General features: G+C 36.9%; 1 protein-coding gene and 1 long non-coding RNA gene across 11 annotated transcripts in view; both read right to left on the bottom strand.

Annotated features, from left to right (window-relative positions):
- kank4 (KN motif and ankyrin repeat domains 4) overlaps window positions 1-13,778 on the bottom strand; it is an 81,793-nt gene that overhangs the window by 38,682 nt on the left and 29,333 nt on the right. The gene's annotated exons all lie outside the window — the stretch shown is intronic.
- Window positions 7,442-10,284, bottom strand: LOC144991881 (uncharacterized). Its single transcript, XR_013655545.1, has 5 exons — window positions 10,093-10,284; window positions 9,522-9,579; window positions 9,318-9,379; window positions 8,411-8,506; window positions 7,442-7,921 (listed from the first exon to the last, which is right to left on the bottom strand). It is a non-coding gene; the product is annotated as an uncharacterized LOC144991881 (long non-coding RNA).

The following is a 13,778-nucleotide window of genomic DNA, read 5'->3' as shown; positions in this document are numbered from 1 at the left end:
GAGGAAGACCAGTTACTGATAAGAGCTTCAGGCAGGGAAAAGGTTGTTTATACATAGAGACAGACGCCTTCAGAGCTAACTTAGATACAAAACTCACAGCACAATTGGAAAAGACCTAAAGCAACATGAGTGATTTGTGTGTGTGAAAAACAAAAGGATAGATCAGCAAGTCAAAAACACAAACTACAGAATGAAATCTGAGTGCGACTTTTTTTGTTTTTTTTATTTTGTATATTTATATGAACTGTGTTTTCAGTCAAATTAATGAACAGGTTCAGAAACGCAAGACTTACTATTTATTTCCCCAAATGCTTTCTCTTTTTTAAGGATTTCAGCATTTAATTTAAGCACAGAAAAATAGATTTTTCAGAAAGTGGGAAACAACTGTAAAACTCATTATTTGCTATCCTCTTGAGGATACTTGTATAAGGGATTTTGCTTTAAGAATTCAAAAAGTTGTGACAGCTCATGTTCACTCATTCTATGACTTCTCAAACTTAAAATCAACTAAATCGTTTTAATTTTCTGCTTTTTTTAGTGCGCGACACGGAAATGAAGATATGCCTCAGTGATCAGAAACATAATCTGGGAAAATTTGAAGCTTGGTCAGGTGTGACTTAATGCAGCTAAAGCTCAGTCAAAGTGTTTTTGTTATCACTTTTTTTTTTTTTTAAATGTGACTCCTGAGTTTTTTTTTTGCACATATTATTAGTGTATATATGTCATAAATGGGTAAATATACAAAATTCAAATTTAACTTTTATCTATTTATTTACAAAACCAGCTAAATGTGCAGTTTTTATGTACTGAAAGCAGTAGGAAAAAACAGGTATACCTGTACCTCTTTGTATCGGTGAAGATCTTCGCCAGCAGGCAGCCTCCGCAGAGGCAATCTTTATTCTGACAGGAAGCTACTCGGGGTCACAACATTGTCCAAACAAAGAAGCTCTCTGTACATAAAACTTAGGTTTGAGAGGGGCTAATACATTGTGCATCAGAGGAGTTGTAATACTAACGTTTTTATTTGTCATTATGCACAAGAACTTTGCAAAAAATAATATTAAGATTACCATCAGGCGGTCTTAAATAAGTCTGACACGATTCATACAGCACAGCCATCCCGCAGCATGCAATAGTCCAAACCACTGAGTACTACTCACAAAAGGCAGAGCCATCTCTTCTGCCTCAAGGGAGCTCTCTCTCTGACTGCAGTGTTTCCCTTTGAGTTAAAAAAAGGACAAATCACCAGATAAGCCCTATAAATCTCACTGAGCCAAACTAAACCATTTTGATTTTTTTTTTTTTTTGAGAATTGGAGCCACATGGTAAGGATGTCTTCAGAGATTTTCATAATTTGCTGATGAGAATGGAAATTAATGTATTTAGATGGATAAACTGTCTTGTGAGGGAATTTGTTACTGGATGAATTCCAGTTAGATGCAAACCAGAAGAATATTGAGTTTGACAGTTTATTACGAATTTTTTTGCTTGTTTACCTTTTTTAAAAATACAGAAAAAAAAACATTTTAACTCACTGCCTTATCTTTTACATCTAATCTTTTCTGACTTGATCCTTCCTGACAATGGTTCTCTTTCTTAAAACAACCCGAGTGTCAAAGTAATCTGCAAGATAAAACCCAAGGAGACGTTTTTTTAATAGCATCATGAAGGAAATGACGCAAAAATACAGTAGGTTTCATGTTCTCCTCACCTTCTCCAGCCTTTATATTTCTATAGGAAGCAAAGTAAATATAGTTAAGTGTTGTGCACAAATTGAGCAGCTGTGAGGTATGGGGGTCCTTCTGTAATACTGCAATGGCAATATTGATCCTGACTGGCTGTTGGTTTTAAGAGGAAGTGCTCCAACAACAGGCCGATCAGTTTCCTCTACAATGAAGAGATAAGCAAAGTAGAAAGAGGGGAGCAGCTGATAAATGGACAGTATGAAAAGCAAAAGAAATACTTGCAAATTATACAAGACAAGCATGATCAGTTTCTCAATCAACCATTTTTCTGATAAACCTAATTAGTTTAATTTCCACACCTAACCAAAAGTTAATGATTTTTTTAATACTCTCCAATTATATTTTGATCTACTGTAAGTGTTTCCATTGGTCTTTTAATTGATTATGCCATTTTTAGCCCAAATAAAAAAACTGTGTTGTTTTCTAGGACATAGTTTCTGCAGAGTGGCAGTAGTTCATCAGAAATTCACCCCTGAGTTGTGGGTGGGACCGTTGGCATGGAGCAGGCCTGTCCACTTGCCATCATCCATCTGTTTACATGATATTCCGCTAGCTTACAGCCTCTTACAACCCCAACCAAACATTAGTAGTCCAACAAAAATGTTGACCAACATTGGAGCTTTCCAGCCGTATAGCTTTTAGCCAGATTCCAGCTCAGATGAGGAAAACAAAGACGTACACGGTTCAATCTGTCTGCACGTGGATTTATCAGAATGAAGCGGGGCAGGGAGCTTGTGGCCCGCCAACTGTAGCTTCTATATCTCACAGCTATACAAGCTTTTTTTCCAACTGCATTTTTTTGTCTGCTCCTAATTCATAACAATTTAAATGAAATAAACAAATAAATAAAACTTAGAAATTCAATTTTAAGCTAAATTTTCTTTATACATGTCTTCAATCATTACCAAATTGCTACAAGAACATGTTAAAAACGCCCAAAGCACAATTTTCATGGGAGTGGGGTCTTTAAATACAGGAGAAAACACCCCTTCCAGTCTTTATGGCTTGTTGGTCGGTTGAAAAAGCAAATGTTTTGTGCGTTTTCAAAGAAATACAGTTATATGTTTCTTTTGGGAAATCATAATGTCAGCTTTTCTCTCTGGTTATGGTTATGGGAAAAGAGTGTGATGCAAGGGGCCAGGAAATTAAATGAAGCAATGATTGAAAGAACCAGGAGTTTTCTGAAAAAGTAAAGAGGAGAGGGCTTGGGAGAAATAAATCAATCACATCCTGAAGAGATGGAGCTATAGACTCAACAGGAAAAGGACAAAGAAATGACCTAGGGTCAAAAATGTTGATTAGTGGCCATGACTGCCATCCATTTTTTCTTATTTTCTTTTCTAACTTTCTTTGGGTAAAATCACATTCTGATGTTGTCAAATGTAATTTCTAAAAATTTCAAGCTCTTAATCGTTGGTTTTCAAATTGTTGGCGGAGTTTGCTGATTCGCCCACCTTCAATGTTGAGATAAGACAAATAAGATCGTTTAATTGGCAGTTTTTAATTGCATTTTTGGCTTTGCTCTGGAGGCAGTTCCATGGAGCCTTGCCAATGCTTTTTCACTAATGCAAATGTGGACATTGCTTTAGAGATGCTGTAGAGATTAAACATCTACATCTGCCTTTTTTAGCATTTAAAGCAACTTTTTTTCTTCTTAAAATGATGCATAACTTTTGTCAAACATCCGGACTGCTCAGCCTTGGTACAAGAGATCTTGTATCCCAGTTCTATTCACTACTGATTTTCTGCATAAGGAACGTTCAGTCAACCATCACCTGCTTCAGACCAAACAGTTCCTTAAACAATTGAAGCCTACATCCAAAACGCTCTGCAGAGATAACAGGTCCAGCATGTCATGCACATGCTGCCAGTTTTACAAAGAGTATAAGCAGACATTTAAAGCTTTACCCGTGCTAACAATCTACAGCAGGGGTCGGGAACCTATGGCTCGCGAGCCATATATGGCTCTTTTGATGGTCACATGTGGCTCGCAGACAAATCTTTAATTATAGTTTTTTTTTTTTTCATTAGACCAGTCCTTCTCGGGCGCGATGCGATGCCAGAGGCGCGCAGTAGTAGCAGTGCTTAGAGAGAGAAATCTGCGCCAGCGCTATCAGTTACTATTAGTTTGTACCAGCTGGAAACCTGTGAATTGACGTGCCTAAAACTGCGCGCTCCCGTCTCTGAGAAAGAGCGCGCAGATGCGGGGATGGGATGTGTGAGGAAGAAAGCAGAGGGTTGGGGCTGAGGTGTTGTGGGGACAGGCAGCAGGTGAATCGCGCAGGGATTGTAAAAACGTAAAACCCGCTTCCCGTCACTCACTGCAGCGTGTGAGTGTGTGTTTGGCTCCCCGTCTGCATGTGAGCAGTCTTTGTCACATCTACAGAACATTCAGACCTACGATGACGTTTAAAGTCTCAACGCCTGAACAAAGCAGAAACTCACCACGTATCAACCAGACTTGACCATCAGCAAAACTACCACGAGAAATACTCATCATTTATTAGCAACAGAATAACAATGTTATTAAAAAGAATCCACAGACTTATTGTACTTTAAAAATGTTGAAATTAAATCAAATGCACACATTCATTTGTATATTTAGTTTTAAACAAATTGTCGCGGACTGAGTTGGATGGCTGTTGGGCCGCGTTAAAAGTTCTGGAGTTCATTGAACGCGTCAAGCAGAGATCTGATTGGCCCTCAGTTCTGTCGCTCAGCCTGTTGTTAGGTAGTTTGGACCAATGGGGTTCAGCCATGGGCCGAATAAGGGAAATGGGAGGGGCTGGAGCGGGAGCAGGGGAATATAAAGTTGGGAGAAGCTCTCTCGTGTCGGCGGGAGAGATTCAGGAGTTGCTGAATTAATTGAACGGCGTTTGTTGCGGTCTGCAGTAATCGGAATAAAGAACTTTAAAAGAGGTTAAGTCTCCGTGCCTCAGTGTGGGGAAGGGACGCTACATTATTGTATGGCTCTTTCGAAATTACATTTCAAAATATGTGGCATTTATGGCTCTCTTGGCCAAAAAGGTTCCCGACCCCTGATCTACAGGAAAGGCTTTGTACTCTTTGGCTGAACAAATTAGACAAGGGATGAGGGAGAATCCTGATTGCAACCTGTCTTATAGGAAACTTTTGGTGGCTAACTATTTGGTTAATGGCAACGACTTTAAAATAATGTTAACATTAAAAACATTCTTTTTCTGCAAGAAATGGAAAGAAAACACAAAAGAGCACATAATTGAATTGCCAGTACGCTTGGACACCAAAGGAAATATTTTTAAGAAGCCGTAAGAAGTTTCCGTTGTCCTTTATAGAAAAAAAAGGCTAAGCTTGAGTATATATGAGGGGCCGTATAAGACATTATTTATTCTGAACCATTCACATTCATACATTCTTGCTCTCACAGTCATACATTCTTGCTCTCACAGTCATATATACTCTCTTTCGCATACATATATTCTCTTACGCATCCATATATTCTCTCTCTCACATTCATACATTCTTGCTCTCACAGTCATATATACTCTCTTTCGCATACATATATTCTCTTACGCATCCATATATTCTCTCTCTCACATTCATACATTCTTGCTCTCACAGTCAAATATACTCTCTTTCGCATACATATATTCTCACTTGCACATCCATATATTCTCTCTCTCGCATGCATATATATTCTCTTACGCATTCATATATTCTCACTTGCACATCCATATATTCTCTCTCTCGCATGCATATATATTACTTTACACATACATACATTCTCACTCTCATTGTCACTCTTAAAAAAGAATGTATGTATGTGAAAGACAAGTATATATGAACGTGTGAGGAAGAGTTTATATGTGTGTGTGAGAGAGGAGTATGCATGAAACGGAAGTTACTTTGCATGAAAAGGAAGGCACTTTGAATGAAAAGGAAGGCACTTTGAATGAAACGGAAGGCAGATAATTTCTCGTGCTCTGATTGGACGAGAGGCCGCCACCTCCCATTTTGAACAGACGCTAACACGAACCAATAAGAAGGCCATCGGAACCTTAAGAAATATTTTATCTTCACCTCAAGTGGTCACAAATCTGTCTGCATCTCTAGAGACACAAAGGAATGTCTCAAATACCAATAATGGTAATAGAAGTGCCACCGAAACAGAAAATCCGTATCCACCTTATTCCTAGCCCCCATGAGCCTTTGCGTGAATTATGGGCGACACTTCCTGTAGACGCTGGAACACGCATTTACATTAAAACAAATTCCTCTTGTTTTCGATCCATAACTACATATAAATGTGGGAAAACCAGCTGTCATTTCTTAAAAAAGGCAACGGTGAGGTGGAGATGAAATATTTGTTAAGGTTCCGATGGCTGCAGGACCCCCGTGGCTACTTCTTGCCGGTTCGTTTTTTTTAAAAAATAAACTTTATTAACAATATCTTGCACATACAAAATACCAAACACAAAACTCCACTGTGTGCAAAATACAATCTTCACGTTCGCCATGAGAATGAACAAAAAAACATAATGATAACCATGTAAAACAGGTTATGCAAAAAGAAAACAAAAATAATAAGGCAAAGGAATCTGTTAAAGTTTCAGGAGAGACCATGTTTCAACTGTTCTGACAGCTTTTTTGTTAGTGGAAGATTTAATAGTGTTCACATACAAAACCATTTCTTTCTGAAAAACATAAAACACGGTTTTTTTGTTGGCATATTTACACTTGTGTATAAAGTATTTAGCCATAATTATAAGTAAATTAACTACATATATTTTTTCTGCATTAAGTCTTTCTTGTGTAAAATATCCAAAAATAATATGCTCGTAAAATAATCTATAATCTTCACATAGATGAGTTCTTATAAAATGTATCACATCTTTCCAAAATAGTTGAGTGAAAGAGCAAAACCAAAAAAGATGAGGCACAGTTTCTGGTGAGGAATGACAGAATGAACAGTTTATGTCCAGATCTTTTTTAAACTTAGTAAAGAAATGTTTCACTGGATAAAATTTGTGAAGAATTTTGAAAGAAATTTCTCTGATTTTATTGGTGATGAAATACTTTTGTGGCAGGGTCCAAACCTTTTCCCACTGAATTCTACATCCAAAGCTGTTCCAGTATGAGATAACATACGGTTTTGTGGCAATCTCATTTTGAAACAGAGAACGGATACTTTGATTATTCCTGCTAGCTGAAAAACATACCTTTCCACAACACAAGTCTGTTAATTTGGGATTTCTTGCTTGTTCATGTTAGCGTCTGCACTGTAATCCCTAGCGAGTTGACTGAACTTAAAAATTATTTTGTAACAGATTACGCAACAGTTAAGTTATATTATTAAAACTTTTAAGTTAACATTTATTAAAATTCATATTGTCAGTTGGCTTACATTTGTATTATTTCATATAAAAAATATTAAGATTCCTCAACTTATAAAAGAGAGATTATTTACTTAAAGTTTTTAATATTTTCCAACTAAAAAACGCTTTAACTAACTATATTTTTATATTACTCAACTCATAAAATATGTAAAATTCACTCAAATGCTTTATAAATTCTTTAACTCATTAAATGTGTAGCATTGAAAATATTTAAAATTCTTCAGCTTAAAATGTATTCTAAACAGAGATATTGATACTGCCCCACTACATTTTAAAGGCTAACATTGATAAAAACCAACAAACGTGAAGGCCACACAATAGTGATTGCTTAATACACTTTTTTTAATTGCTCTTTAAAAAAAAGCACAAATATCAAGAGGATGAAGAAACAATAAGTGCAATAAAACTGCATTATAAGAGTGCCACACAACATATTGACAAAAAGAGTTGGTTTTGTATTTTACGGCAGAAAAAGCAAATGATCACAACAAAACACATTAGTTACATAACACTTAAACCAACAAATAGTCCATTCTGGAAGACTCACTCAACGAAACATTCTTCAGCGTCAATAAATGTCCTTTCAGTGGTTTGCTGTCCTCAAGGCTCAAGACAGCATTCTGAATAAATATGAAGGCAAGTTCAAGTTTTTTGGGGTGCTGTAGGTCCAGAGCATAGATGTCCCCGAAGAGTTAGAAGAGATTAGTCAGCCAGATGTGTGGGACCACTGACGGCAGCATCCGGAGCGTCACCACGACAACTGAGAAGATACCCACAGCAGTGTCTGTGAGGTCTGGTATTCTGGAAAATACAAAACAAAAAACACAGATGAGTTCAGACCCTCAAAGATATTCATCACACTAATGTCCAAAACTGACATTCCTGCCATCTGTCAATAGGAATCTTTTCATGCTAACATTCTGTTAGCTTTTAATCAACTGGCTATGATGTTTTAAGGACCAACTCCAATTAAAATTGTGTTTTTAAAAAGTTCTTTAGCATTTTTCTGAAGGAGGACATTTATAAAATAATTTAAGACTAAAGCTTCATTTTTCTTTATTCAAATAATGATGGATCAGGAGCAGAAAAGGTAAACGAAACTCCACTCCTTCCAATCAGGAGTCCCTGATGTTCGCCTTTCATCTTCCGTCTCAGTTTTAAAACCATTTAAAAATATCACTCAGTTTACAAACTACAAACAATTGCCCTATTTATTATGTCACTCAATAAAATCTCAATCAATATTAAAGGATTAGTGAAAACCATTGACAGGGAGTCGTGTGCACTTACTGTACAGGTCTTGAAGAAGTTGGAGGCATCTTCATGCAGATAAACAGGAAGTGCAAGGAGGACAAGTGCCCGTCTCATGTTCACGTCACGCTGGTCCTAAAAGAATAAAAAGAAATATCCATTACCTTTGAAGCAAATGCAGAGCAAACACTTCCAATATTTACTTAAGGAACTTTAAGAAATAATAAAATGATACCTTTTCTAGATGTCTATTTCTAGTAAGAGGACAATACAGTGTTTATGTCATGATCCACTTCAGGTCAAAGACCCAAAGTCATTTGAAGGCAAGTTACACCGTGGCTTCTTACAGCTGTTTACAAATGATTTGTTATCCGTTTTTGAATTATGCACATTAGAAATTCACCTGGAGGTCATAAATCCTAACCAAGCTGGCCAGTTCCTGTCTGTTTTGGTGGACTTAGTCTCAGAAAAGGGCAGCTTTAAGTTACACAAACATGTAAAAACTGCACAATTTCCTCTGACTGCATCTACTCTACATAAATCCATTTCAGATCTTGACAGATGAGTTTTCATGGTTTCAAATGATGGAATGGTGCTAATGCAACATCATTTTATTATTGTAATATACTGTCATAAAGACATGACAATATTCCAAAGTGTCTCCACATACGTGGCAGTGGAAACACTTTGGAATATTGGCTATGTAGTACTGCAGTATTATATGTAGTACTGCATAGTGCCAAAGTAACAGAACACAACTTGCACCTCCATTCCATTGTGCCACCTTCAGCCTGCAATCTAAATATGTTTAGTTCAAATGTAAATAATTTCAGCTCTATTTAGACCTTTGGCTAGTTAAAATGTGCATAAATGTTTCCATGCTGCCGTATAAATCTAATAATGGTAATAGTTTAGGATGAATGTATTAAATAAGTATAAAACTCACCCACTGACAGGTCTTTTCTGGTGAAATGGTGACTTTCTGGTGAACTTTCTGAAGTTCAGTATCTGAAAAAGTCCAAGAGAGATTTTTCAATGTTAAAAAATGTTTCAATTATATTCTGATCAAAAAACATTTATTGCACTACACAACCTATTGCATTTTTTGTTTTTTTAAAATAGCTCTAGACAAATAACTGAGACAAGTTACCTCGCTGGCCTTGGCGTCTACCTGGAGGTGAAACACTGAACACTCTGTAGTTCGGTACCTGAACACAACACGAGCACGTTGATTAATTTATTTTTACAAAAACCCTTTTTATAATGGAGATCAGTGATTTATAAAAGCTTAAAGCTGCATTCAAAACCCAATGCTTCCATGTAGCAACCAGGCTTAAAACTGTTGGCGGTAGCTCCTCCCACACAACCGTTAGAGGCTTTGAGTGACATTTTTGGACAAATGTCCAGCAGCAAACTTTAGCCACAGACAGAGGCCTCCAACGCGAATTTCACACGCGGATCATGTTTAGTGTGATTGCAGCATAACAGATCATTTCTACCTCTGAAAAAAAAACCTCATCACTGTCGTAACTTACGGGCAGAAATGCATTTTGGGTTTGGCTCGCCATACGTCTGCTATGACAAACTAATCATGTATACATTTCCACATTAATCTCTAAAACAATCATAACACACATATGTTTAAACAACAGTAAACCACATTTACGGTAGTATAAGAGCATTTTTAAAGCATTCATTCATAAACCATGAACGATACTTACCAAATTAAATCAGGGCTGAAGACAAGACGGCACCATCAGCGATGAGGCGGATGAAAAAAAAACCCGAGGTTGGGGCGTCTTGAAGCGGGACGAAATCGCAACGCTTTGCAGAATAATAAAATGCTCGACTTTCAATTTCAAACGTCGCATACTCGCATTCGGCAAATCCAACATGGCCACCTGAGCTAACGTAGAGAAAACGAAAGACCCTCCCACCAGTACGTGATGACGTCATAACGCTACTTCACGGATCTTAAAATTTTTGAGTGCCAGATACAAATAAGCTTTAAAATATTTAGCACTGTTAAGTTAAATTTGAAAAAATCTTGATAGAGCTTAATACTTTATAGTTGAATCAACTACAAAATGACATTTAAGTTGTGTAACCTTAATAGTTATGAGACAGTACAAGTGATAGGGTTTAGTGTTCAAAATGGGAGGTGGCGGCCTCTCGTCCAATCAGAGCACGAGAAATCATCTGCCTTCCGTTTCATTCAAAGTGCCTTCCTTTTCATTCAAAGTGCCTTCCTTTTCATGCAAAGTAACTTCCGTTTCATGCATACTCCTCTCTCACACACACATATAAACTCTTCCTCACACGTTCATATATACTTGTCTTTCACATACATACATTCTTTTTTAAGAGTGACAATGAGAGTGAGAATGTATGTATGTGTAAAGTAATATATATGCATGCGAGAGAGAGAATATATGGATGTGCAAGTGAGAATATATGAATGCGTAAGAGAATATATATGCATGCGAGAGAGAGAATATATGGATGTGCAAGTGAGAATTTATGTATGCGAAAGAGAGTATATATGACTGTGAGAGCAAGAATGTATGAATGTGAGAGAGAGAATATATGGATGCGTAAGAGAATATATGTATGCGAAAGAGAGTATATATGACTGTGAGAGCAAGAATGTATGAATGTGAATGGTTCAGAATAAATAATGTCTTATACGGCCCCTCATAAGTATATCCAATTCTCATTTAGACCTTGTGAGGAAAATTTTATGAAGTTAATAACAATGTTGTAGCCTAAAATGCTCATTATACTTTAACATTTTTACATGTCACAATATGGACATTTTCTAGTTTCTAGCAAAAAACAAAACAAAAGGGGGATTCATGCATTGAATTGCAAAGTTTTACTGTCAGACTGAATAAAGGCATCCCATGATTCACTTTGGTCATAATAATCTATTTTTATCCTTTGGTGTTCTTATGTCAAAATATGTTGCACAATGTTGTTGTTTTCTTTTTTTTTTTTTTTTTGTATTTGCTCTCTTAAAATTTAAGCTTTTACTTTTCTATACATTTTTATTTTTTTGTAAATCTGATGACACAAGGTAAAGTAAAGAGTGTAGTATAAAACTGCGTAGTTTTTTTTCTTTTTTTCTGTTTAATAAGGGGATATTTGAGCAGTTTCTGTGCTTACAGAACAGAGCAAAAGAGGCTCTGAACTTCTGTTCCCCACGCTTCAAATCTTCTGGGTGATTTCACTCCGTTAGGTACCTTCCAAAGCAAAAAAACATGACTTGACCTGTCACTACATCTAGTCAATGGAGGGAATAAACCTTTTGCAGGTAGACACTTGGCCTTAAAGCAGCCAGAGGGATCAAGGATCTTCATCTTCTTTGTCTTTCAGCTGCTCCCTTCAGGGTTCACCTCACAGGGATTCAGGGTGAATTGTTGTGATTTACATAGCGGATTTCACTTGGCTGTCTGTCGAAAATCGTGATCCAGTTAAACTACTGAATTAAACTGGACATTCAGAGTAGGGTCCGATTTTTTGTTTAGATTATTTCGTTTTATAAATTATTGAATTAAAAAAAAAAAATTAAAGTGTTGACTGCATATGAGAGGGTTAGGACCATATTAAGACTTTAATGTGCCCTTGATGAGTATTCTTCGCCAAAAATGCCTTTTCATTAAGTGACTGTTGGAGTCAATGGATCTTAAAATACTTGCACAAAGTTACAGGACTAAACCTACAAAAGTAGAATCAACTAAATCCTGACAACTATGTAAAAAACACTAACTCCCATAATTATTTTGAAGTAGATTCTGTTTTGGGTCTTTTTCTTTACTCAACTGTGAGAATTGGATTGTTTGGTCTGAAACAGCAGAATACACCTTATTCATTTTTACCGCTGTGATTAATGGCTCTACATCCCAACCGCCTTAAACTCACAAATGCCAAGTTGTTTGGAGTGATCACACTCATTGACTTGAATATGTTCTGCTTGCAGCGGCAAACGCGATGCCTTGGAACCGCACTGTGTGCTGTGGGAAAAGCGGCATGAGTGAAGCTGCAGTGATCAGATGCAATCTGAAAAATTGCTCCCAGGGTGCAGGGCCCTCACTTCCTGTGCCAAACTGGACAACTGCCCAGCTGCCCATATGGTTGATTCAGCCCTGTAGAAGAGTAATAAAATGGACACGGCACCAGGCTCAGGTTGCAATAACAAAATTTTTTTTTTTTTTACTTTTTCTGATCAACAACCTAAAATCTGCACTTATTTAAAATTCTTGATTTTAGATTTTTTTTTGCAGTCACATAAATGTCTATCTTTAAAGTTATCTTTTTAAACTGATTACTCATAACAGGACTTTTTGATTACAATGGAAATATTTGAGCGGTTCGTTCCAAACAGTAGGGAGCCAGTCAAACTTTGGTCAAATAGTTGCTTGTATGTGTGAAAACTTTAAAATATTTTTAAAGTCACATTGACATTATTCATTTTTCATAAACGGGGAAACTTCAAAAGCCTAAAGCAGCTCTTCGGAGGACTCGGAAAAGACCAAAATACCATTAATTGGTCGTTAATCTCAGCTTGATTCTATTTCCCCAAAAGCTTTATCAAGTAAAATGAAAACCCCCAAGCACATCATATATGAATGCCATGTTAATAAAACAGATAAAGCAAACCGTTAATTCCAAGGTCAACTTTTATCCTGCTGTAAACCAAAAAGAAAAGGCACACAGATAGCTGAATCGAAAGAGGAAGGAGAAATTATTCCCTGAGCACAGGAGAGATATCAAATGGAGCTTTATGAACCACTGCATGGTACTTTCCACTGTATATGGAGAGAAATGTAATTAATTTTTTTTACATTGTGTTCAAAAACTGATTATGAAGCCTGGCTCTTTAAAGTAAAATGTCTCTGCAGCCCCTGGAGCTGATTGAGGATAAAAGGATGTTTGTGTCACATAACAGGTTGGATGAAATTTAAAGTCCCACTCCAATCGTCATTTGATCTTTTGTAAAAGCATTGCCAGTGCACTAATAGTTTGCATGATTGAATGAATGAAAGATTTCACACTAGTTGGTTTAAAGGCATAGGTATGCGTTCGTGAACACTATCTGTTTTGTGTACATGTTGACATGTGGACATTTTTGCAGCTAGCAGGTGTGTTGACAATATTTGAGTGTGTGTGAACAGGCCCCGCCCTTTTTGTACTACATTTGAACCTTACCATAATGATTAACAACCAGTAAACCTATCTGCTCTATGCTGCTTCATGGTCTTACCCCCTTCCCCTCCTATTATCACCCTCCTACCCCCCCCCCCCTCTCTCTAACGTCACTCTCTCTTCTTCCCCTCTTTCCTTTTCCGTCCGGTCCAACACCAAAGATTTTCAAACATGATTGAAATTAATAAAGTTTGGCCTCAAT

The sequence above is a fragment of the Oryzias latipes genome, chromosome 4, assembly GCF_053564925.1.
Source record: "Oryzias latipes strain Hd-rR chromosome 4, Olatipes_Hd-rR_3.1".
NCBI lineage: Eukaryota > Metazoa > Chordata > Actinopteri > Beloniformes > Adrianichthyidae > Oryzias > Oryzias latipes.
This window is presented reverse-complemented; position numbering and strand designations above follow the sequence as displayed.